Source organism: Malaclemys terrapin, chromosome 6, assembly GCF_027887155.1.
Source record: "Malaclemys terrapin pileata isolate rMalTer1 chromosome 6, rMalTer1.hap1, whole genome shotgun sequence".
In the NCBI taxonomy this organism is placed as follows: domain Eukaryota; kingdom Metazoa; phylum Chordata; order Testudines; family Emydidae; genus Malaclemys; species Malaclemys terrapin.
The window spans coordinates 1,233,378-1,255,796 of NC_071510.1; the positions used below are offsets into that span (position 1 = coordinate 1,233,378).

General features: G+C 51.9%; 1 long non-coding RNA gene across 1 annotated transcript; it reads left to right on the forward strand.

Moving 5' to 3' along the window:
* Positions 1-17,138: 17,138 nt before the first annotated feature.
* Positions 17,139-21,882, forward strand: LOC128838908 (uncharacterized). The gene is made up of 2 exons (XR_008445322.1): positions 17,139-17,226; positions 21,498-21,882. It is a non-coding gene; the product is annotated as an uncharacterized LOC128838908 (long non-coding RNA).
* The last annotated feature ends 537 nt before the right edge of the window (positions 21,883-22,419 follow it).

Sequence of the window (22,419 nt, forward strand, 5' to 3'; positions counted from 1 at the left end):
CCCTGCCCCTTCCCTGAGGCCCCCCCCCCCACTCACTACATTCCCCCTTCCTCAATGGCTCACTCTCCCCCACCCTCACTCACTTGCACTGGGCTGGGGTAGGAGGTTGGAGTGCAGGAGGAGGGGAGGGCTCCGGGGTGGGGCCAGAAATGAGGGGTCCAGGCTCTGGGGTGGGACCAGGGATGAGGGGTTTGGGGTGCCGGAGGGGGGTCCAGGCTGGGGAATGGGGCCGAGGGATTCGGAATGCAGGAGAGTGCTGTGGGTTGAGGCATGGGGTTGGGGTGTGGGACAGGGTGAGGGTTCTGGGCTGGGAGTGCTGGCTCTGGGGTGGGGTGAGATGAGGGGTTCACGGTGTGGGAGGGGGTTTTGGACTGGGGCAGAGAGTTGGAGTGCAGGGTGCTGGGGGTGCGGGTTCTGGGCTGGGGCTGGGGATGAGGGGTTTGGGGTGTGGGAGGGAGTGAGGGCTCTGGGCTGGGAGTGCTGGCTCTGCGGTGGGGCCAGGGATGAGGGGTTCAGGGTGTGGGAGGGGGCTCTGGGCTGAGGTAGGGGGTTAGAGTGCAGGGCGGTGAGGGCTCTGGGTTGGAGGTGTGGGCTCTGGGTTGAGGCTGGGGATGAGAGGTTCAGAGTGTGAGAGGGGTCTCTGGGCTGGGGCAGGGGGTTAGAGTGCAGGGCGGTGAGGGCTCTGGGTTGGAGGTGTGGACTCTGGGTTGAGGCTGGGGATGAGGGGTTCAGAGTGTGGGAGGGGTCTCTGGGCTGGGGCAGGGGGTTAGGGTGTGGGGACTCTGGGCTGGGGGTGTGGGCTCTGGGATGGGACCAGGGATGAGGGGTTTGGGATACAGGAGGGGGCTCCAGGTTGGGGGGGGCTCAGGGCTGGGGCAGAGGATTGGGGAGCGGGGTTGGGGTGCAGGCTTACCTGCGGTGGCTCCCGGTCAGTGGCGCAGCCGGGGGGCTAAGGCAGGCTTCCTGCCTGTCCTGGCACCACGGACCGTGCTGCACCTCAGAAGTGGCCAGCAGGTCCAGCTCCTAGGCGGAGGCACGCAGGCAGTTCTGCAAGCTGCTCTCACCTGCAGCCACCACTACCCCCCAGCTCCCATTGGCCGGGAACTGGCCAATGGGAGTGCAGAGCCAATGCTTGGGGCGGGGCAGCACGCAGAGCCTCCGGGGCTCCCCCTCCCCGCCTAGGAGCTGGACCTGCTGGCCATTTCCAGGGCGCAGAGTAGGGTGACCAGATGTCCCGATTTTATAGGGACAGTCCCGATTTTTGGGTCTTTTTCTTATATAGGATCCTATTACCCCCCACCCCCATCCTGATTTTTCACACTTGCTGTCTGGTCACCCTAGCTCAGCGCGGTGTCAGAATAGGTAGGGACTAGCCTGCCTTAGCTGGGCAGCACCGACTGACCAGAGCCGCCAGGGTCCCTTTTTGACCAGGTGTTCCGGTCAAAAAACGGACCCCTGGTCACCCTGTCACTCCATCTGTCTTGTGTGTTGCTCTGTCTGCATGACCACTCTTCTCTGAGTTTCTTAGACATTCATGCAAGATCAAAGAAAATACAGACAAGCACCAACCAATACAACCCGAGTCACTAATCTGTGTTTGTAAAGGAGCTTGGATTGTGTAATATACTGCGGCAGAAATGTCCAGCTCTGTGTAAACAGGTCAAAGTTGGGCTAAATCAGTATCAGCCAGTTCTTTATTTTGCTGATTTATTTTAGTGATTAGTGCCTGCTTAGGCAATTTACACAATTTGAAAACAGCCGTATCACCTTGGACTGGGATTTCATCAGTTTGTATAAGAGAAGCAGTCAGGGGTCTGATCATGGCCAGATTTGGACCCCAAATTTTGGAGTCATGGGGTTATGTCAGAATCTTAGTGTTCAATTAAAAAAAAGTCTATTCCTTGCCCTCATGGCTGTGAAGAAAGGCTGGAAAATGTTGGTCTGCAAAGAGCCTCAGCTGGTTATGCGTGTGGCAGTTCCCCCTCTCCGAGTGACTGTCTTAGGCTATACTGATTGCACTCGGGGTGGTTCCCCTCCTCTCTGAGCAACTGACTCCGCTCTCTGCAGTCTCAGGCAGCATCTTTGCATTAGTTACACTTGGGGCAGCACTTCCCCATCTTCCAGAGGTGTGTGAGGAGAAGAACTTTAAAGGTTATGAGAAGCTCAGATAGTCCAGTGATGGGGCTATGTAAGTCTCTAGGGTGGAGGGACAGTCCCTTTATGAGATGATGATGGCTGCACAAGGTGCAAGGAATCAGGCCCAAGCAGTTCACCTGACTAAGCAAGAAGAGCAAGCTTGAAATGGCTGGAGGCTATCAAAAGGGAAGAATTTGCAGAGGCAAAACGATTGACGGTGTTTATTAACCTTCTCTTCTGCTTTTCAAAGGAGCCAAGGCACTACTCACAGACTGTCTGCTCCCAAGTGTCAAATGCAGGAGGAGCGACAAATCTTTCCACAAACAGGACCAAATTATTCACATTTGGGGTAAAAACAAAACAAAAAATAAACAAACAAAAATGCTCCCAACCAAGCCCTCCTAAGAGCAGCTTTCTGGAGCGTGTGAAGAAGCTGAAGTAGCTGCTGGCATGGGGGTGCTGCTGGGAATCTGCTCGCTGCTGCCAGACACCCCCACCCCGGACCGCTGGAACCGCTTGACATTTGTCAACCAAAATGTTCGTGCTGAAAAACGATGTTTCAATAAAAACAAAATTTCTCATGGGAGAATGATGTTTCAATGACAGGTTGGTGGGAGGAGGGGGGAATACGGTGTTGAAAGGAAGTTTCTACACTGATTTTTCCCCTTCCTCTCCCTTTGCTTTATATTGGCGACCTGGTCCACTAGAAGAAAAAGGGGCAGGGGAGACCAAAATAGCTGATTTTTCCACTTTTTCTCCCTTTTCTACTTTCCCCCTTTTTACAATAGAAATAAGTGTGTGTTGGGGGGGGGGGGGTACAAAATAGAGCCAGGAGGGGAAATAATCCAAAAATCCCTCCCTCCCCTAAGTATTAAATGAAACAAACAAAAAGTTTCAAAACTAAATGAAAAGAAAAAATAGTTTAATTTTGTTTCACATTTTTTATGAATTTATTTAAATCTTTCTTGAGAAAAACTGTTGGGTTTTCTGACCAGCCCTCACGCCAGGGCAGCATGAGAGGCCATGTGCCTTGGAAGCCAAGACTAGTGAGCTCAGGTAGCAGAGATGTGGACTGAGTCCCCGAGGTTTCAGTGCATGCCAGGATGCACTTCTAGCTCTAACAGGGCTGCCATCCCTGAGGTCAAAAAGCCAGAGCAGATTAATGGGATGATCCCGCGCCCATTAAACTGGACGACTGGCAGTGTGCACTGAGCACCCTTACAGAGTTCCCAGAGCAGCTCCCTCAAAAAAGAGACGCTCCTGGGAAAACCTGGACAGGCAGCACCCCAAGCTCTACCCTTGCCTGGTCGGACTGTGTAGTCTCTGTCAGTTGGGGATATTTATTTCATTTGTTTAGGTTCCCCTTTCAATTTACCATGAGAAAACCTTTCAGCAAGTATACCAGTCTGGTTAGTGCCTGGGCCAGTGAAGGTACAGTAGTATAGGGGGTTGGGAGCTGGAAGGGTCGGCTCTCGCAAGCAGGAGTAAGGGAGGGAGATTTTTTCCGCATTTCAAAAAAAACCGCACCCAGCAATGATATACGCTCAGGGCAAGGTCTAGTGGACCAGCCTGCCTGCCTGGCCTGGTCTCAGTGCAACTGTGAACACACAATCTAAAGGAGGCCACTTTACACGTCTCCTCTCTAAACTCCAAGGCCCACACCTGGGACAATGGCATGGAAAAGAGCTTTACAGGCTGTCCTGCTGCCATGAAAGTGACTGGTGGGAGCGGAAGCAGGCCTGAGGTCTGATACCAGACATGCCAAACCCACGCAAAAACTCAGAAATTGGGCTTGTTTTTGGCTTAGTTGGCATGTGAGTTGGTTAGGGTTACCATATTTCAGCAAGCAAAAAAGAGGACGGGAGGAGCCCCGCCCCCGTCCTGCCCTGGCCCCGCCCCATCCTGCCCTAGCCCCGCCCCTGCCCCTCTCACTTCCCCCCCTCAGAACCCCCAACCCTCCCCTCACTCCTTGTCCCCGGACTGCCTCCTCCTGGGACCCCTGCCCCTAACTGCCCCCCAGGACTCCACCCCCTACCTAAGCCTCCCTGCCTTTTATCCCCTGACTGCCCCCTCCTAAGACTCCCCCCACAAATACCCCCCAGGACCGTACCCCCTACCTGTACCCTGACTGCCCCAACCCTTATCCACACCCCCACCCCCAGACAGACCCCTGGGACTCCCACACCCCATCCAACCACTCTCCACCCCCTGACAGCCCCCCCAGAACTCCCAACCCATCTAAACCCCTCTGCTCCCTGTCCCCTGACTGCGCCGATCCCTCTCCCCACCCCTGCCACCTGACAGCCCCCCCCAGAACTCCCAAACACTCCCCCCCTGCTCCTTGTCCCCTGACTGCCCCCTCCTGGGACCCCTGCTCCTAACTGCCCTCCAAAACCCCACCCCCTACCTAAGCCTCCCTACCCTAACTGCCCCCTCCTAAGACCCCCCCAATGCCCCCCAGGACCCTACCCCCTACCTGTAGCCTGACTGCCCAAAACCTTATCCACACCCCCAGAAAGCTCCCCCCCGAACTCCCAACCCCCCCCCCAGTCTCTTGACTGCCCCCTCCAGAACCTCCCTGCCCCTTCTCCGACCCCCTGGCCCCCTTGTTGTTGGCCTTTCTTCGCCTAATGTCTCGGTGAGCCGTTCGTCCCGGCAGGCTGGGGAGCAGCGGGGGAGGAGCTCCAAACTGCTGGAGACGATCTGTGAATGCAGGGAGTGATCTCTGCTGCAGGGAGGAGGAGGGAGAAGTGGAGGAGGGGTCTCTCTGGCTGTCGGAGCCCCATGTAAGTGGCACCATCCGGCCGGCCGGCTCGCTCTGCATGGGGGGGGGAAGTCCGGACATTTACAAATTCCCCCCAGACGCTATTTTTAGCTCAAAAAGCCGGACATGTCCGGGGGAATCCGGACGAATGGTAACCCTAGAGTTGGTTATTGGCTAGTTTTTGGCTTGTAGCTTGTTGCTTCTTTTTTTAGATCAGCTCCCAGCAAGCGGGGTAAGGGGGGGCAAGGCAAGGAGAGAGTCGGGGTGCACAGTGGGCTCACCACAGTCCCTGACTGCACGCTGGGGGGATCTAGTCACATACAGTGTGGGAGTTCTTAGGGACTGGCTTGTTTGGGCCTTGTTTTGAAATGGGATTAGCTTGATTTTTGGCTTATTGTGAAAGTCGGGTGTTTATTTACCGTGTGAATGTTGGCAACTGTGTCTGATACAGTTTTAATGAAAAGGAGCAGAAGGACACAAGCTGCTTTGTGCAGCTCTCCAGGGTGACGGGTCACACAGCGGCTGCACAAGGAAAGGGGCAGAATTAGGAGTTGCTTCCAGTTTGTTCCACGGACGGCCCCCTTCTCTTCACTCCATGCGCCGGGGGACAGGCCCAGCCAGCGCCACGCGCTGGGGGACAGTAGGGTTACCATTCGTCCGGATTCCCCCGGACATGTCCGGCTTTTTGAGCTAAAAATAGCGTCCAGGGGGAATTTGTAAATGTCCGGATTTCCCCCCCCATGCAGAGCGCGCGCGGCTGACAGGGCAGCCGGCCGGATGGTGCCACTTACATGGGGCTCCGACAGCAGAGATCCCCTGCAGCAGAGATCACTCCTGCCCTCCGTGCATTCACAGATCGCCTCCGGCAGTCTGGAGCTCCTCCCCCGCTCCTCCTCCCCTGCTGCCCAGCCTGCCCGGATGAACGGCTCAGGCCGTTCCTGAGCAAGCTCACAGAGGCGAAGGCCAACAACAAGGGGGCCAGGGGATCGGAGAAGGGGCAGGGAGGTTCTGGAGGGGGCAGTCAAGAGACGGGGGGTCGGGAGTTCGGGGGGGCTTCCGGGGGGGGGGGTAAGGTTTTGGGCAGTCAGGGTACAGGTAGGGGGTAGGGTCCTGGGGGTTAGGGGTGGGGTCTTAGGAGGGGGCAGTTAGGGGACAAGGAACAGGGAGGCTTAGGTAGGGGGTGGAGTCCTGGGGGGCAGTTAGGAGCAGGGGTCCCAGGAGGGGGCAGTCAGGGGACAAGGAGCGAGGGGGGGGTGTTTGGGAGTTCTGGGGCGGGCTGTCAGGGGGCAGGGGTGGGGAGAGGGATCGGAGCAGTCAAGGGACAGGGAGCAGAGGGGTTTAGATGGGTTGGGAGTTCTGGGGGGGTCTGTCTGGGGGTGGGGGTGTAGATAAGAGTTGGGGCAGTCAGGGGACAGGTAGGGGGTAGGGTCCTAGGGGGCCAGTTAGGATGGGGGGAGGGTCTCAGGAGGGGGCAGTCAGGGGACAAGAGGCAGGGAGGCTTAGGTAGGGGGTGGAGTCCTGGGGGGCAGTTAGGGGCAGGGGTCCAGGAGGGGGCAGTCAGGGGACAAGGAGCGGGTGGAGGGTTGGGGGTTCTGAGGGGGGGAAGTGGGAGGAGCAGGGGCGGGGCTATGGCAGGATGGGGGCGGGGCTAGGGCGGGGCTCCTCCCGTCCTCTTTTTTGCTTGCTGAAATATGGTAACCCTAGGGGACAGGTCCAGCCAGCGCCAAGCGCCAGGGGACAGGCCCAGCCAGCGCCGCGCGCCGGGGGACAGGTCCAGCCAGCGCCGCGCGCCGGGGGACAGGCCCAGCCAGCGCCAAGCGCCAGGGGACAGGTCCAGCCAGCACCGCGCGCCAGGGGACAGGTCCAGCCAGCACCACGTACCAGGGGACAGGCCCAGCTAGCGCCAGCTGCTGGGACGAATGCCCCACTGATACATACAATGATTCCTTTTCAGATGAGTTAGAAGCTCCGGCCCCAGACCCCTAGTGCCATGACCGTCACGGAGACACTCATGCTGGCATAGAGAACATGTTTCTGATTCCAATTGAGACGTACTGCACTGATATCTAATGGGGCTGAACCCAGTCTGCACTGCAGTCACAGAGTGAGTGCAGTCCACGTAGACATTCCCCAGCTAGCGTTAATTTAGCTAGCTTGGGTACCAGAGCTTTGAGGCTTCGGCAGCCAGGGCTTCAGCATGGGCTCGCTGCATGCGTTACTACCCAAGGTTCTGGGCAGGCTTGGCCAGCGCATGCTGAAACCCAGCCTGCCGTAGTGTCACTGTTCCAGTAAGCAATAGAGCTGTATTAACGCTTGCACACACCTGTCTACTCGAATTGCAATCACACCCCAGGATTGTATCTAGCTCAGTGGTTCTCAAACATTTACCATTGTGGGTGCGTCCAATACTACCAGTATGGCCCTGAGGAAGTCACATGGGCCACAGCGCTGTGCTGATTGAGCCACAAGTGGCCTGCAGGCCCCAGATTGAGAACCACTGATCCCTACTGTTACTCACACCTTCTTGTCAACTGTCTGTAACGGGCCACTCTCTTACCACTTCAAAAGTGATTTTTCCTCCCTTGGTACCCTGCTGTTAATTGACTTATCTCGTTAGACTGACCTCACACTTGGTAAGGCAACCCCCATCTTTTCATGTATTTATACCTGCTCCTGTATTTTCCACTCCATGCATCTGATGAAGTGGGTTCTAGCCCATGAAAGCTTATGCCCAAATAAATGTGTTTCTCAGGTGCCACAAGGACTCCTCCTTCTTTTTGCTGATACAGACTAACACGGCTGCCACTCTGAAACCTTAATCTGGCGTTACCAGAGTCACTGTGTAAATCCCGCTGTGCATGAGTGCAGAAGTGTCCATTAGGGATTTGTAATCAGCACCACTGCCTCAACTGTGAGTGAACAAAGACAATGAACTGCAGGATGCTCTGGCCTCCTGCCAACTATTCAGCCCTCATGTTCCTGTTACTCTCTGTGTCAGATTTACACCCTAGTACACACTTGGCATGGGTCAGCGTGCCTGGGGGCTGGGACGTCGTTTCTCCCTCTGGGCCACAGGACAGCCACCTCAAGAGGGTGGGGCAAGGAGGGGATGGTTTGTGCTTTTTGCATTTCTTAACTTTTCCATTGCAAATATTTTCCATGCTCTCTCCAGCCACCTTTTGATACTTAGGGCATATGCTTTGCTTCTCATATTACTAGACTTTCAAAGTGTGTGGAACCTAACAAGGGAGGAATTAAATTCCCTCTTGTCTTTCTTTCCTATTGTCCTTTTCCTGAGATCTCTAATAGGCATGATTAGCTGTGAGTCAGAGAAGCCATAAGGTGTAGCTGTAGGAAGAATCCCTTCTTCCCACAAACCCTCTGGCTTGTGCCACATTCTTCTCTTTCTCTCTCTCGCTCTCTCTTCCCTCCCCCCCATGTGTGTGTGTGTGTGTGTGTGTGTGTGCAGGCCTGCACTCTTAAATCTATAGTTCCACTGCAAACATAGGTGCTAGAACTAGGGGTCGGAGTGTGGCAGCAGCCCTTGGCTTGAATGGGTTCTATGATATGCAGGGTTTATAGTTTGGTTCAGTGTTGCTCAGCACCCCCACTATACACATTGTTCCAGAACCCCTGACTGCAGCATGCGTCTCCTTGCAGCAGCCAGACTGTAAACCAGGTGGCTAGTTCAGCCCCAGCTTCTTGGCCATTGGTGTTTGGTGATTTCCTTTTCTGCTGGGGTCTCTCAGGTTGTGTATGTGCATTTCCCAAATGCAAAAGCAGTGAGGCAACAACAAGAAAGCATCTGTGTTTGGCTAATGGAGTCCTTCTAGACCCCAAGCCAATCCAAAGGCAGCCTTTCACTTGGTTCCCGAAGCTGGGAAGAAAACTGTCCATTTCCCATGGAGAAGGAAGTTCCCTGGGGCTGCAGGTTCTTGGCTTTCAGGTGGAGTGTGGCAGTGTCGTAGGGGTTCTCACAACAAATTTTTTGGTGGCCTCAGAGTGCAGCCACCAACTCTTGCTGGGGGCTACTATGATAGTTTTCCCTAAATACTTAATTAACTTTAGGAAAAACAAATAAATATGCACATATACATGTCCAAATCATTGTAATTTATTTATGTAGGGCTTTTTGCACACTCAATAATAAAAATAGCATACAGTTGCCTCTATTCTTTATTGTACCTAAACAGAATAGAAACACAAATAAGGCGCTTTGCATGTTCTTGTCTTTCTTTGTTGTTGTTTCTTTTGCTTTTTTGGTTGTGTTTTTTTTTTTTTAGACTTGCTAGCTAGTAAATCTGCTTCTGTGTAAAGTGATATTTGTATGTTTGTTAATATCACTTTTCACAGCAGCAGACTTGTTAGCTAGCTGGGAGGCAGTGAAAAGTGATATTAACAAACATACAAATATCACTTTTCACAGCAGAGGTACTCAGACCTGGCAAGCCCGGGGACAAATTAAGCCTTGGATGGGGAGTTGGGTAGGGAGGCAGTGGGAGCTGGGGTGAATGGAGCGAGTGACTGGAGGCCGCCGCCGCACGGCCGGAACCTGCCACCCGCCACCCCAGGGCTGAAGCCAGAAGCCTGAGTCCCACCACCCTGGGGAAAGTGGGGACTTGGGGGAAGTCACACTGGTGTCTGCTCCTACAGTGTTTGTGGCTCCAGAGGGGGCAGGGCCCAACCTCTCCTGATGGCTACAGGGGAGGGGATGCTGCTTTGATCCCCCTCCCCCAGTCACCGCCCAGAAGGCTGTGGCCGCAAGAAAAGCCCCTGGTGGCGGCATGCCGCCACGGTGGCCATATTTGAAAAATTCTGTGACTGTGCTTTGAACAGCACACCAGCCCAGTGCTGAAAGGTTAGACAGGAGTTAGGCAGAGCCAGTCCACATGGAAGGCAAGAGAGGATTTTGGCAGCAGGACTCTCTTCAGAAACAAACAAAGCCCATCACTACCAATAAGTGAAGCTAGAGCCAGAGACCGAGCTCTCAGCGCTGTGAGGAAATGTTTCCACTGAATAGCTGTGTCCTAACCACAGAGGAGCCGTTTGGAAATACCATCTGAAGCATTGCTGTCACTCTGCTATAGTCCTTCGAGCATTACTAAGGGGTACTGCCAGCTCATGTGGGTTCATCACCAGTCTCACCAAGTTTCTCAGCTCCTGAAGGTAAGCGATGAACTGAAATTCCTCAGTGGTTTGTGCATTGGCCTGCTAAACCCAGGGTTGTGAGTTTGATTCTTGAGGGGGCCATTTGAGGATTGATCCTGCTTTGAGCAGCGGGTGGGACTAGATGACCTCCTGAGGTCCCTTCCAACCCTGATATTCTATGATTCTGGCTTGCATTTGCAAAAACAAAAGAAGGTTTTTTAGCCATCAGGGAGAAAAGCTTGAAAATGTGATCTGAGTGCATCTGAAAGCCAAGAAAACAAAACCAAAAAGCACCAGATGGCAAATGCCAAGAACCTCAGGGTGGTGTTATGAACTCACCCATGATGAGTAAGCTAGTCTCATGCTTTTGGGGGGCGGGTCATGATTGTTGACCACTGCTACTCATAAGCAAAAACACTGAAAGAACACAAAGAAATATGCCTCCATCCCAAGCTTTTGTTCATACAGCATTGGCCACAGGCTGACAGTTGTGGGATAGCTGATAGCTGTCCCCCTATAATTACATAAGAACATAAGAACGGCCATAGTGGGTCAGACCAAAGGTTTATCTAGTCCAGTCTCCTGTCTTCCGACAATGGCCAATGCCAGGTGCCCCAGAGGGAATAAACAGAACAGGCAATCATCAGGTTTGATGGATTGCACCCTCAGCAAGTTCGCGGATGACACTAAGCTGTGGGGAGAGGTAGATACACTGGAGGGTAGGGATAGGCTCCAGAGTGACCTAGACAAATTGGAGGATTGGGCCAAAAGAAATCTGATGAGGTTCAACAAGGCCAAGTGCAGAGTCCTGCACTTAGGACGGAAGAATCCCATGCACCGCTACAGGCAGGGGACCAACTGAATAAGCGGCAATTCTGCAAAAATTGTGGGGGAGGGATGGCTCAGTGGTTTGAGTATTAGCCTGCTAAACCCAGGGTTGTGAGTTCAGTGCTATTTAGGGGGGTCTGGGGCAAAAATCTGTCAGGGATGATACTTGGTCCTGCTATGAAAGCAGAGGACTGGACTCAATGACCTTTCAAGGTCCCTTCCAGCTCTATGAGATAGGTATATCTCCATATTTAAAAAAAAAAAAAAAAAGGACCTGGGGATTACAGTGGACAAGAAGCTGGATCTGAGTCAGCAGTGTGCCCTTGTTGCCAAGAAGGCTAACAGCATATTGGGTTGCATTAGTAGGAGCATTACCAGCAGATTGAGGGAAGTGATTATTCCACCCTACTGGGCACTGGTGAGGCCACATCTGGAGTATTGTATCCAGTTTTGGGCCCCCCACTACAGAAAGGATGTGGAAAAATTGGAGAGAGTCCAGCGGAGGGCAACAAAAATGATTAGGTGGCTGGGGCACATGACTTATGAGGAGAGGCTGAGGGAACTGGGGTTATTTAGTCTGCACAAGAGAGGAGTGAGGAGAGATTTGATAGCAGCCTTCAACTACCTGAAGGGGGGTTCCAAAGAGGATGGAGCTCGGCTGTTCTCAGTGGTGGCAGATGACAGAACAAGGAACAATGGTCTCAAGTTGCAGTGGGGGAGGTCCAGGTTGGATATTAGGAAACACTATTTCACTAGGAGGGTGGTGAAGCACTGGAATGCGTTACCTAGGGAGGTGGTGGAATCTCCATCCTTGGAGGTTTTTAAGGCCCGGCTTGATGAAGCCCTGGCTGGGATGATTTAGTTGGGGATTGGTCCTGCTTTGAGCAGGGGGTTGGACTAGATGACCTCCTGAGGTCTCTTCCAACCCTGATCTTCTATGATTCTATGATTCTAAGTGATTCTTCTCCCCCTCCTCCCCACAGCACTGAGTCCCCCCCAGAACCTGCCAACGGGGATGAGCGAGTGAGTGGAGGGAGCTGGGGCATCAGTTAATGAATTGGGGTGCCTTGTATCTTTGGGTGCCTTGTTGCTCTGGCTCAGCGCTCTGACACTAATAGCTAGCCTACCAGTATATGGTCCCACCCTGGCTTCCACCCCCCTAGTTATTCCTTGCAGGGTGACCCCACTAGCCCTTCTGGTCCTGAGTTCTCCCAGATCCTCTCCCCAAGTTCTTAACCACCACCAGGCAATCAAACTTTTCCCCTCTGGTTCGTCACTCCTGGAGGAGTGAAACCTCACCCCAGTTCATTCACCTGTAACGCGCATGCTATACAGCTTGCACACCAGAGACCTGCTTAGGGTAAAAATAAACAAAAAGTTTATTTAATAGAAAAATCTTAGCTTCCAAGATGAACTAGTGAGGAACAGCAAACACAGACAAGTCACACAATAAGCAGAAAGATACCTTCTCAAGCATTACATGTCTACAGTCACTAAATTCCCTTTTCTAACAGCTTCCCAGCTTGTCCTCTGGCCTAGAGAAGATGCAGTCTTTCACAGCCAGCACCCCGCTTAGATGCGTGCCCACAATTTCTGGGCACCCTTCACATCACTTCCCCTTTCATAGGGTTTTCAGGGCAGGGGTTCCTTTCTCTCAGAGGAATGGTCATTCAGAGATACCCAGAGCGGGGGAAACACCTGCCTTCCTTAGTTTTCCAACACAGGTTTTTCATTCCTTTACAGTTTCCACTAACGTTAATGGGCCACCATTGTATCTTCCTGGGTTGTACAAAGCTACGTACTTGGCGTTAGTTTCATGTAAACAAGAATTCCATTTCACACACACTCATGCACACACGTACACGCACATGCACACAGATGCAAGTCCTGGGCATCCCACACTTGTTTTTCAAGGGGTGGTGAATGGACACCATCTTTTCTGGGCTGCACATAGTTTGACTTTATTGAATAGACTGACGTTTTTGGTTTTTGTCTTTGTTTTTTCCTACATTCCTGCCATTATTGTCATCTGTTTGAAAACTTGTATTTGTGTGTGAGTCTGGACCCTGAGCTGCAAGGATGCTGTGAGGATGCCAGTGCACTAGGAATCTCCCAGAATTCTCTCCATGCTGGGGCGCTCGTATTTTCTTGCCCCCTTACACACTGTTCTGGTATTCAATCAGTCAAAATAACTGTGGAAAGTATAGTCTCTTCTCTCTGCCACCCGCTCAACCAGCAGGGTTTGCTGTAGCTGTAATGCAGCTTACCCTAACTGCTCGCTGTTGTTACGTTATGGTCAAGCACTCCAGCTCCATACAGAGTGATAACAGAAGAGCAGAGTGGCTATTTTCCTTGAAAAACAAATGCTGGCATTTCAGTTTGAATGTTGTGCAAGATTATAAGAGCAGGCCACGGGTGGGGAGAAAGCGAATTAGACTGCACTGAGAAATGTGCCGCTAGTGTAAATCACTGGTGTGCAACTGTGACCGGGGTCCTATTGGGGAGCCAGCTGTGGTCACTGAATTTGAGTTAACTGCAAAGAATGGGGCAGACAATCCCCATAAAGCTGGTGGATATTCCGATACTTAGATTTACCAAGCCAGCACAAAACAGCTTTTTTATTACCTTACTGGTTACTCAGACATCCAAACAACACAGTTCCCTTAAAGTGATCCAGCCTCAGGCCTCCATCCAGGTACCCACGTCAATTATGATGAAAATTTCTGTAAATCTTATTTCATCATATAAAAGAAAAGGTTCTACCAATCCCAAAGGATCGGACACATTCCCTCTGAGGTTATTGAATATTTCAGATTTTACCCAAATACAACCTACAGCCAATTCTTATTAACTAAACTAAATGTTATTAAAAAACAAAAGAGAGTATTGTTAAAACATCAATATACATACAGACATGAATTCAATTCATTTAGGTGCAGATTCATAGCAGAGATGGTGAGCTTTGTAGTTGCAAAGAGTTCTTTCAGAAATAGTTCATAGTCCAACGTCCAAATATCCTATTGAGGGCGTCCCAACATAACTGGGACCTCAGTCTTGCGACTCAAACATCCTCTGATGAAGCCTAAGCAGATCTGAGATGACAGAATCAGGGCCTAAGGACCTTTTATACAATTTCATGTCTTTTGACAAGTTGGAAGTTCAAAAGGTTATTAGGATGACTTTGAAGGAGGTCCATCACTGGTACTTAGCTATAGAATTAACATAAGGCAATTTGCTTGTTCCTCCGCCAGTCACAGATTATTTGCTATACATTTCAAAGAGAGTTGAATACGGAGATAGCCCGTGTTTACAATTCATTTAAATAATAGGATGTTCTTTTGACCTCTGAATTATCAGACTACAGCATAGACAGGGACTGTTGAGTACATTGTCCACCCTCCTCATATATATCTGTAAATACACAAAAACACAGACATTATCTCCCCACATGCTTTGGGGGGGTTATTTATTTTGCAGGATATTTAACCCTTTCTAGCCATGCGTCACAGCAGCCATGCCAGGTTACACCAGCTGAGGATCTGGCCCAGACAGTTTTGATAGAGGGCCACTGTCAGTTTTCACTAGCATCCAGTAAGGGACGCACAGTCTGCTCTGACGGACTCCAGTGGACGCACCGGGCGCAATTCCGATAGAGCTCGTCTCAGTGTTGGATGCATAGGGCCATAGTTCCAAAGTACTCAGGCACCTAACGATGCAGATAGACACCCAATGGGCTTTTCAAAAGCACTTAAGGAAATTAGGAGCCTAAATCCCATTGGGATTGGCATTCAATGGGATTTCAATGGGAGTTAGGCACCTAACCTGCTTAGGCACTTGTGTAAATCCCAGTAGGTGCCTATCTGCAGCTTTAGGTACCTAAATATCTTGGTAGATGTAGGCCCTATCCAAGGTCAAGTAAAATGTTATAGAGTAACAGAGAGCCCTTGCCCACCTGCTCTGTGCTCTTCTGTCAGCAGGGCAGGTGTCACTGCATGTGGTGTGTCTGTGCCACATGCTGAGTGCTAGCACAGAGTATACGGGGAACCGCAGGGTGTGGGGGAGACTGGGGAGTGCAGAGAGTGCTCTCTGTGGTGGGAGAGCAGAGAGGTGATCCCAGTGGAGACTGGAGAAGCACACACCTGCTGACTTTATGCCCAGAATCCAGCCTCACAGCCAGCACCTCTTCCACTCTGGGCCCAGCAGAGTGGGGAGATACCAGCCCAGACCCGACCTCAGTGCCATTGCCTCACTTTGCGCCCGTCTGTGAACACGCCCAGGGTGTCCAGTATTCCTGCCGGGCTCCTCAATGGCACTCTAACTCCTCATCTCCCCTTCCAGGCTGGCCACAGCGTAGCGTCTTCCCCCTCTGTGCTTGGCTCGTTACAGCCCTGCACCTTCTTCTCTCAGCCTCCCGGCAGACACGTTTGTGTGGACACACACCAGCGCCCCATGGGATAAGGAGAGATTTACACTGCAAGATTAGTGTGTGGAGCAGGCCCCACATGCTCATGAAGCTGCCTCCAGTGTGTCCTGTTCTCCTCCTTCCCCACTCTCTGCCCTATGCCCACAATTCCCTTCACAGGCTGTGCAGGCCTCACGGGCACTCTGTCCAGCTGGTGTGTGAATGGCCATGTACCAGTGGTGTTGTATAATGAAAGAGAATCACTTCCAATGACAAACTGCCTATGGAAGAGCATTAATCTCCTCCAGGGAAGAAAGATGCTGTTCTAACAACCCTCGGGAGACTAGCTCCTGGGCGAGTGGGTGAATGGGCAGCAGCCCAGGCCTTAAAGAACAGAACTTGGAGTCTTTGGGCTGAAAACTGTCCCCACACATGAAGATGGGGAATTTTGAGATTGCATTGGGGTGCCCTACCCCCATGGGGCAAAGTGGGCAGTTCTGAGCAGAACAAGGCTCATCATTATCATCTCAGCACGGAATGATTTACAGTCAAACTCACAGGGGCCGCTCTGGCCCGGGGTGGTAGGCAGAGAACGGGCCCAGACATCTGCCTAGAGGGGAGGTCACTGTCAGCGTTGATCAGAGAGGCTAGGCCAGCCCTGACAAACTGCTCTTACCCTGTGACATGGCAGGCTGCACAACAGCCCTCAGAGCATGCTTTGGTTAGACTCATTGGGCGCCATGGAGCAACCTGATTATTGTGGCCACCTATTCTGGGTGCCCCACGTACAAGCAAACACCCTTCACACAACCCAGGGACTTTTTAACTCCACTTCAGCTCCATGCAGGATCCTTGAAATCTGTCTGACTCATGACAGCTATCAGCCTTCGCTGCTTTTCCAAAAAGCAGTGGGTTTTCAGCCACCTCTTCACTGCAGCTGCCAACATCTGTAACGCAACGGGGGTGGCAGTGTGTGTCTCCAAACTGGGCCACCCAGAGGGGGGGCAAGTGGGGCAATTTGCCCCGGGCCCCACAGGGGCCCCGCGAGCCCTGGCCCGGGTCTTCGGCGGCATTTCGGCGGCGAGTCCTTTAGTGCTGCTGAAGACACGGAGCGACTGAAGGGCCCCCCGCCGCCAAAATGCCGCCAAAGACCCGGACCGTTGCCGGGTGAGTACAAGCGCTGCAGCTCCCCCGCTTTGCCCCAGCCCCCTGAATCCTCTGGGCGGCCCTGCAAAAACATAGGATAGTTGGATCGGCTGCTGGGCCCTTTCTCTGTATTCCAGCCCTCCCACACACACACACAGCTCAGAGCTAGCCAGTCTCACCAGTTCAGTGGAGAGGAGGAGGGAAGGAGGGCCCAAAGGGTCCTTGTGAAAGCAACAAGGGCTTGAGTACTGGAGAGGAGAGCCCTGTGTGCGGGATCTGGTGCCAGGAGAGACCCATGACTGCAATTCATCATAAATGCTCACTCACCTATTGTGTTTACATGCCCTTTGGCATTGTATTTGTATTAACCATGTTTATTATGGTAATACCTATGGGCCAGCCATGGACGGGGCCCCATTGTGCAAGGGCCTGTACAAACACCAACTAGCAAACGAGCTGGGGTTGGGGTGCTTGCTGAGGGGGAGCTGAGGCGCCTCATACTCGGTGCTGAAAGGGTTAGTTGCTGGGGCTGCTTCTCCGCCTGAGGAGGGAGGAATCTCCCAGCCCCTCTCAGAGGAGTTTCCTATTTCAAACCAGCCCTTGCCCAGCAGCAGCAGTATTTACACTGCAGTTACATTGTTAAAGCAGGGCCCTTAGTGCTGCCTTCCCTCGAACAGCTGCCATGACTCACCCTGACTGGCCTGCAGGGCAGGGACAATCAACTAGCCATTAGGAGCCTTCACAGAGAGGACTGGGCAGAGGGACCAAAATCCCGCTGGGTCAAGGGACACAATACTTGACTGTAAGCATAAGGATTTTTTCAGACAGCCTATTTTTTTGGTATAATATTGGCTAATGGACTTGGATAACTAGTAAAGGGTGAGGGAGTTAGCTCAGTGGTTTGAGCATTGGTCTGCTAAACCCAGGGTTGTGAGTTCAATCCTTAAAGGGGCCACTTTTATGGATCTGGGGCAAAATCAGTACTTGGTCCTGCTAGTGAAGGCAGGGGGCTGGACTCAATGACTTTTTAGGGTCCCTTCCAGTTCTAGGAGATAGGATATCTCCATATATTATTATATAAATCTCTCTCCCTGTCCTGGAAACAGTTAGCAAGGAGAAAAGAGACCGGAGGTGTTATTACTCACTCAAAACCAGAATGAGATGTTGAGCCATCATTCAAAGGGTAGGTCTACACTGGCAAGTTTCTGCGCCACAAGTTATACCACTTTTATTAAACCGCAGTTACATGTCCACACTGTGCTCCTTGTGACACTGGAACGCATCCACATTAGCAGCTCTTGCAACGGCAAACACAGCAGTGCATTGTGGGAGCTATTGCACAGTGCAATTGGCCGCAGGATGCTTTGGGAGGGGTTTGCAATGCCTCATGGGGCAGGTACAGCATCACATGATGCAGGTTTCTCAATCCCATTGTTCCATGGGCATCCTACTATATTGCCAGCTGCTTTTCAACTGAAGGGGGGAGGGGGGAAAGTGTGTGACAGGGAGAGTGTGTGTGTGTGTGTGTGTGTGTAGGGGGGGGAGAGACATGATGTGTTTTGGGGGCCAGAGAGTGTGTCAGCATTGAGAAGATAACAGATTTTTTAGACAAAGGAAATGCAGTGGATCTAATTTACCTCGATTTCAGTAAGGCATTTGATACAGTTCCACATGGGGAATTATTAGTGAAATTGGAAAAGATGGGAATCAATATGAAAATTCAAAGGTGGATAAGGAACTGGTTAAAGGGGAGACTACAACAGGTCATACTGAAAGGTGAACTGTCAGGCTGGAGGGAGGGTACTAGTGGAGTTCCTCAGGGACTGGTTTTGGGACCAATCTTATTTAATCTTTTTATTACTGACCTCAGCACAAAAAATGGGAATGTGCTAATAAAGTTTGCGGATGACACAAAGCTGGGAGGTATTGCCAATACATAGAAAGACCAGGATATCATACAGGAAGATCTGGATGACCTTGTAAACTGGAGTAATAGTAATAGGATGAAATTTAATAGTGAAAAGTGCAAGGTCATGTATTTAGGGATTAATAACAAGAATTTTTGTTTTAAGCTGGGGACGCATCAGTTGGAAGTAACAGAGGAGGAGAAGGACCTTGGCCTATTGGTTGATCAGAGGATGAGTATGAGCCGCCAATGTGATATGGCTGTGAAAAAAGCTAATGATGTCTTGGGATGCATCAGGCGAGGTATTTGCAATAGAGATAAGGAGGTGTTAGTACCATTATACAAGGCACTGGTGAGACCTCATCTGGAACACTGTGTGCAGTTCTGGTCTCCCATGTTTAAGAATGAGGAATTCAGCTGGAACAGGGGCAGAGAAGGGCTACTAGGATGATTTGAGGAATGGAAAACCTGTCTTATGAAAGGAGACTCAAAGAGCTTGGCTTCTTTAGCCTAACCAAAAGAAGGCTGAGGGGAGATATGATTGCTCTCTACAAATATATCAGAGGGATAAATACCAGGAAGGGAGAGGAATTATTTAAGCTCAGTACCAATGTGGACACAAGAACAAATGAATATAAACTGGCTATCAGGAAGTTTAGACTTGAAATTAGATGAAGGTTTCTAAGGGCATGGCTACACTTGCAGATGTAGAGCGCTTTGAGTTAAACCCGCCTTTGGAGAGCGCAGTAGGGAAAGCACTGCAGTCTGACCACACTGACAGCTGCAAGCGCACTGGCATGGCCACATTTGCAGCACTTGCAGCAGCATTGGGAGCGGAGCATTATGGGCAGCTATCCCACAGAGCACCTCTTCCCATTCTGGCGCTGTGGCTTGTGGGAAGGGGTAGGGGGTGCGGATCATTCTGGGTCCTGTTCTAACGCCCCATGATGCATCGCAGGGCCAGCTTTAGGCCAATTCCCCCAATTCCCCCAAATCGGGCCCCACGCCTAAGAGGGCCCCGCGCCCGCACCCTAAAGAAAACCGCCTAACTTAGGCGCCTTTTTAATTTTTTTACTCAGCCGGCAGCGGTCCGGGTCTTTGGCGGCACTTTGGCGGCGGGTCCTTCAGTGCCGCGGAAGACCCGGAGCGAGTGAAGGACCCACTGCCGAAGTGCCACTGAAGATCCGGACTGTTCCGGGTATTCGAATCGGGCCCAGCACTTCCTAAAGCCGGCCCTGATGCATCGGTTCGCATCCCAGCCATCCCTGCAATAGCGGGTGGCTATTGCAATCTGGAAGCTGGCAACTCCAGACAGATACTGATCAGTCGCTAACTAGTTTGGAGTGGGGAAGTCGACTGTTGGAATCGTGTTGATGCAAGTTTGCTGGGCCATTAATTGCATCCTGTTCAGAAGAACAGTGACTCTGGGTAACGTGCAGGACATTGTGGCTGGCTTTGCACAAATGGGTTTCCCAATCTGCGGAGGGGCAATAGATGGGATGCATACTCCAATTCTGGCACCAGCCCACCTAGCCTCCCAGTACGTTAATCGGAAGGGGTATTTCTCTATGGTTCTCCAGGAGCTTGTGGATCACCGTGGGCATTTCATTCACATTAACGCAGGCTGGCCCGGAAAGCTGCATGACGAACGCATCTTTCAGAATACAGACCTGTTCAGGCAGCTGCAAGCCGGGACTTTTTTCCCAGACCAGAAGACCACCATAGGTGAAGTCGAAATGCCCATTGTGATCCTTGGAGACCCCACTTACCCCTTAATGCCGTGGCTCATGAAGCCCTACACAGGAAGCCTTGACAGCAGCAAGGAACAGTTCAACAACAGGCTGAGCCGGTGCAGAATGACTTTGGAGTGTGCTTTTGCCGTTTAAAGGGCTGCTGGCGCTCTCTGTATGGGAAGCTGGACTTGGCCGATGACAGTATCCCCACGGTTATATCCACGTGCTGTACCTTCCATAACATTTGTGAAGGGAAGGGTGAAAGCTTCACTCAGGCATGGACCTCCGATGTTCAACACCTGGAGGCTGAATTTGAACAGCCAGAGACCAGGGCTATTAGAGGGGCCCAGCATGGGGTTGTAAGGATTAGGGATGCCTTGAGGGAGCAATCTGAGGCTAAAAGCCACCAGTAATGTTTGATGCCCTGCACGGGAGTGAAGTGCAGTGGTTCCAACGTTAGTAGGAATCTGTGTTTGCTACGCTTACTTGCAGTGCCTGTTGCTTTCCTGGGCTAAGGTATCTTTTACTTTATGCAATAATAAAGAATGTTTTCAAAGCCAAAAAATCCATTTATTGAAAAGAAACACAACTGCTTGGGCAACAGAAAGGGCAAGGGGGGGTGGGGTGGGGAACGGTACAATCACAGATTTGCATATGTCCTGTCTGGAGTGTCATGCAATGAGTGCTACACTTCAGGATGGCTATACTGTGCATGGTGATAGGGGTTGAGGGCAGGGGGTAAGGGTCATAGTTTGCAGGGCTGGGTGGTGATGCTACAGGTGTTGGAGGCAGCTGGTGGCGGTAAGAACCCGGATATTGGGGAAAGTGGGTTGGAGGTGACATGGGGGCACAAGGGAAAGTGTTTTGGGACAAAGGCTGCAGGGGGGGCAGGCTTGGTAGTGCTTCGCCTGCATGGCTATGAGCGCCTGGATCAAGTCTACTTGGCGCTCCATGATGCTTATCAGCTGATCAGTGCTTTGCTGCCAGAGCTCCACACTTGTGCCAGCGCTCTGCATTCTGCTGGCGGATCCTCCTTTCACTCTCCCTCCACTCCTGCGTTTTTAGATTCTCGTTAAGTGACTGTTGCATTACTTCATGCAGCATGTCTTCTTTGATTCTACATGGCCTCTTCCTAATTCTTTGCAGCCTCTCAGCCGGTGATAACATGGATGGCTGAGATCTCAAGGTTGCATCTGAAAAGGCAAAATGCAACTCTTAACAGAGGCAGCATTGTTCACACCAGACAGAGCAATGATTCCCCCGTACTTAAGGAGGGAAAGCACAATCTACACAATAGCATAATTTGCCTGTCCCAAAGCAAGCGCACATAAGCCACTGGAGCCCCAAAATGGTGAGTAAGCACAGGGTCCAGAGGAATGATTGTTTCATGGCTGTACTGTCCTCTGAGTTTCTGTGTCCCCACATTTTCCACAGGAGTTCGTCCTGGACGATATCTCGCTGCTGAGGGTGACCTGCGAAGCAAGAGAGGGTCTTCCACTACAATGTGGCTTCCGCCCTGGCCTATATGCGGCTTGCCTGTGTGCAGCAATGGTCCCCCCGCCTCTCACGGCACAGTGGCGTGGACATGTTAGCCTGACTGGGACAAGGACCACAGCGGCTCTCACAAAACCTGCGCAAGTGCATTGCCCAAGTTCTGACTGATACCTTTGAAGAGATCACTGAGGCCGATTACCGCGATGTGAAAGAGCATATCAATGCCCTATTCTGCATCTAGGCATGCATGCAGCCCTAACCCTCCTCGCCCCAAGAGCCTGCACTGAACAATTTCCTTCCCAAAATAAAAGCCATTTACCGTGAACCTCCTCTGGTGTTTGTCCTTCCCCAAGCACCGGCCGCTGCGAATGGCTGCCTTCCTCCTGGCTTGAAAACAGTTCCTGGCTGCATGCATCTAGGGATGCTGGGGTGTCTTCCTCCTCCTCAGCACCCTCGCTCCCGCTTTGCTCCTCCTCCTCCTGCCTTGCTGAACTGGGCTCTGAAGTGTCCATGGTGGTACTCGGAGTGGAGGTGGGGTCGCCCCCAATGACGACAGAAATGGCAGGTCGCGGGGGCAGCACCGGAGCGGCGGTTTGCCTCGCAGGCTTTCCATAGCTCCTCCACTTTAACCCTGCACTGCAGTGCGTCCTGGTAATGGCCCCTTTCCACCATGTTCCTTGATACCTGCCCGAAGGTATCGTAATTTACAGCTGGAGCTCAGCTGGGACTGGACAGCTTCCTCCCCCCAAACACTGATGAGGTCTACCACCTCACTATTGCTCCATAGTGGGGATCGCCTGGCACTTGGAGGCATGGTCACCTGAAAAGATTCGCTGAGAGCACTCCACGCCTGGCTGAGCAA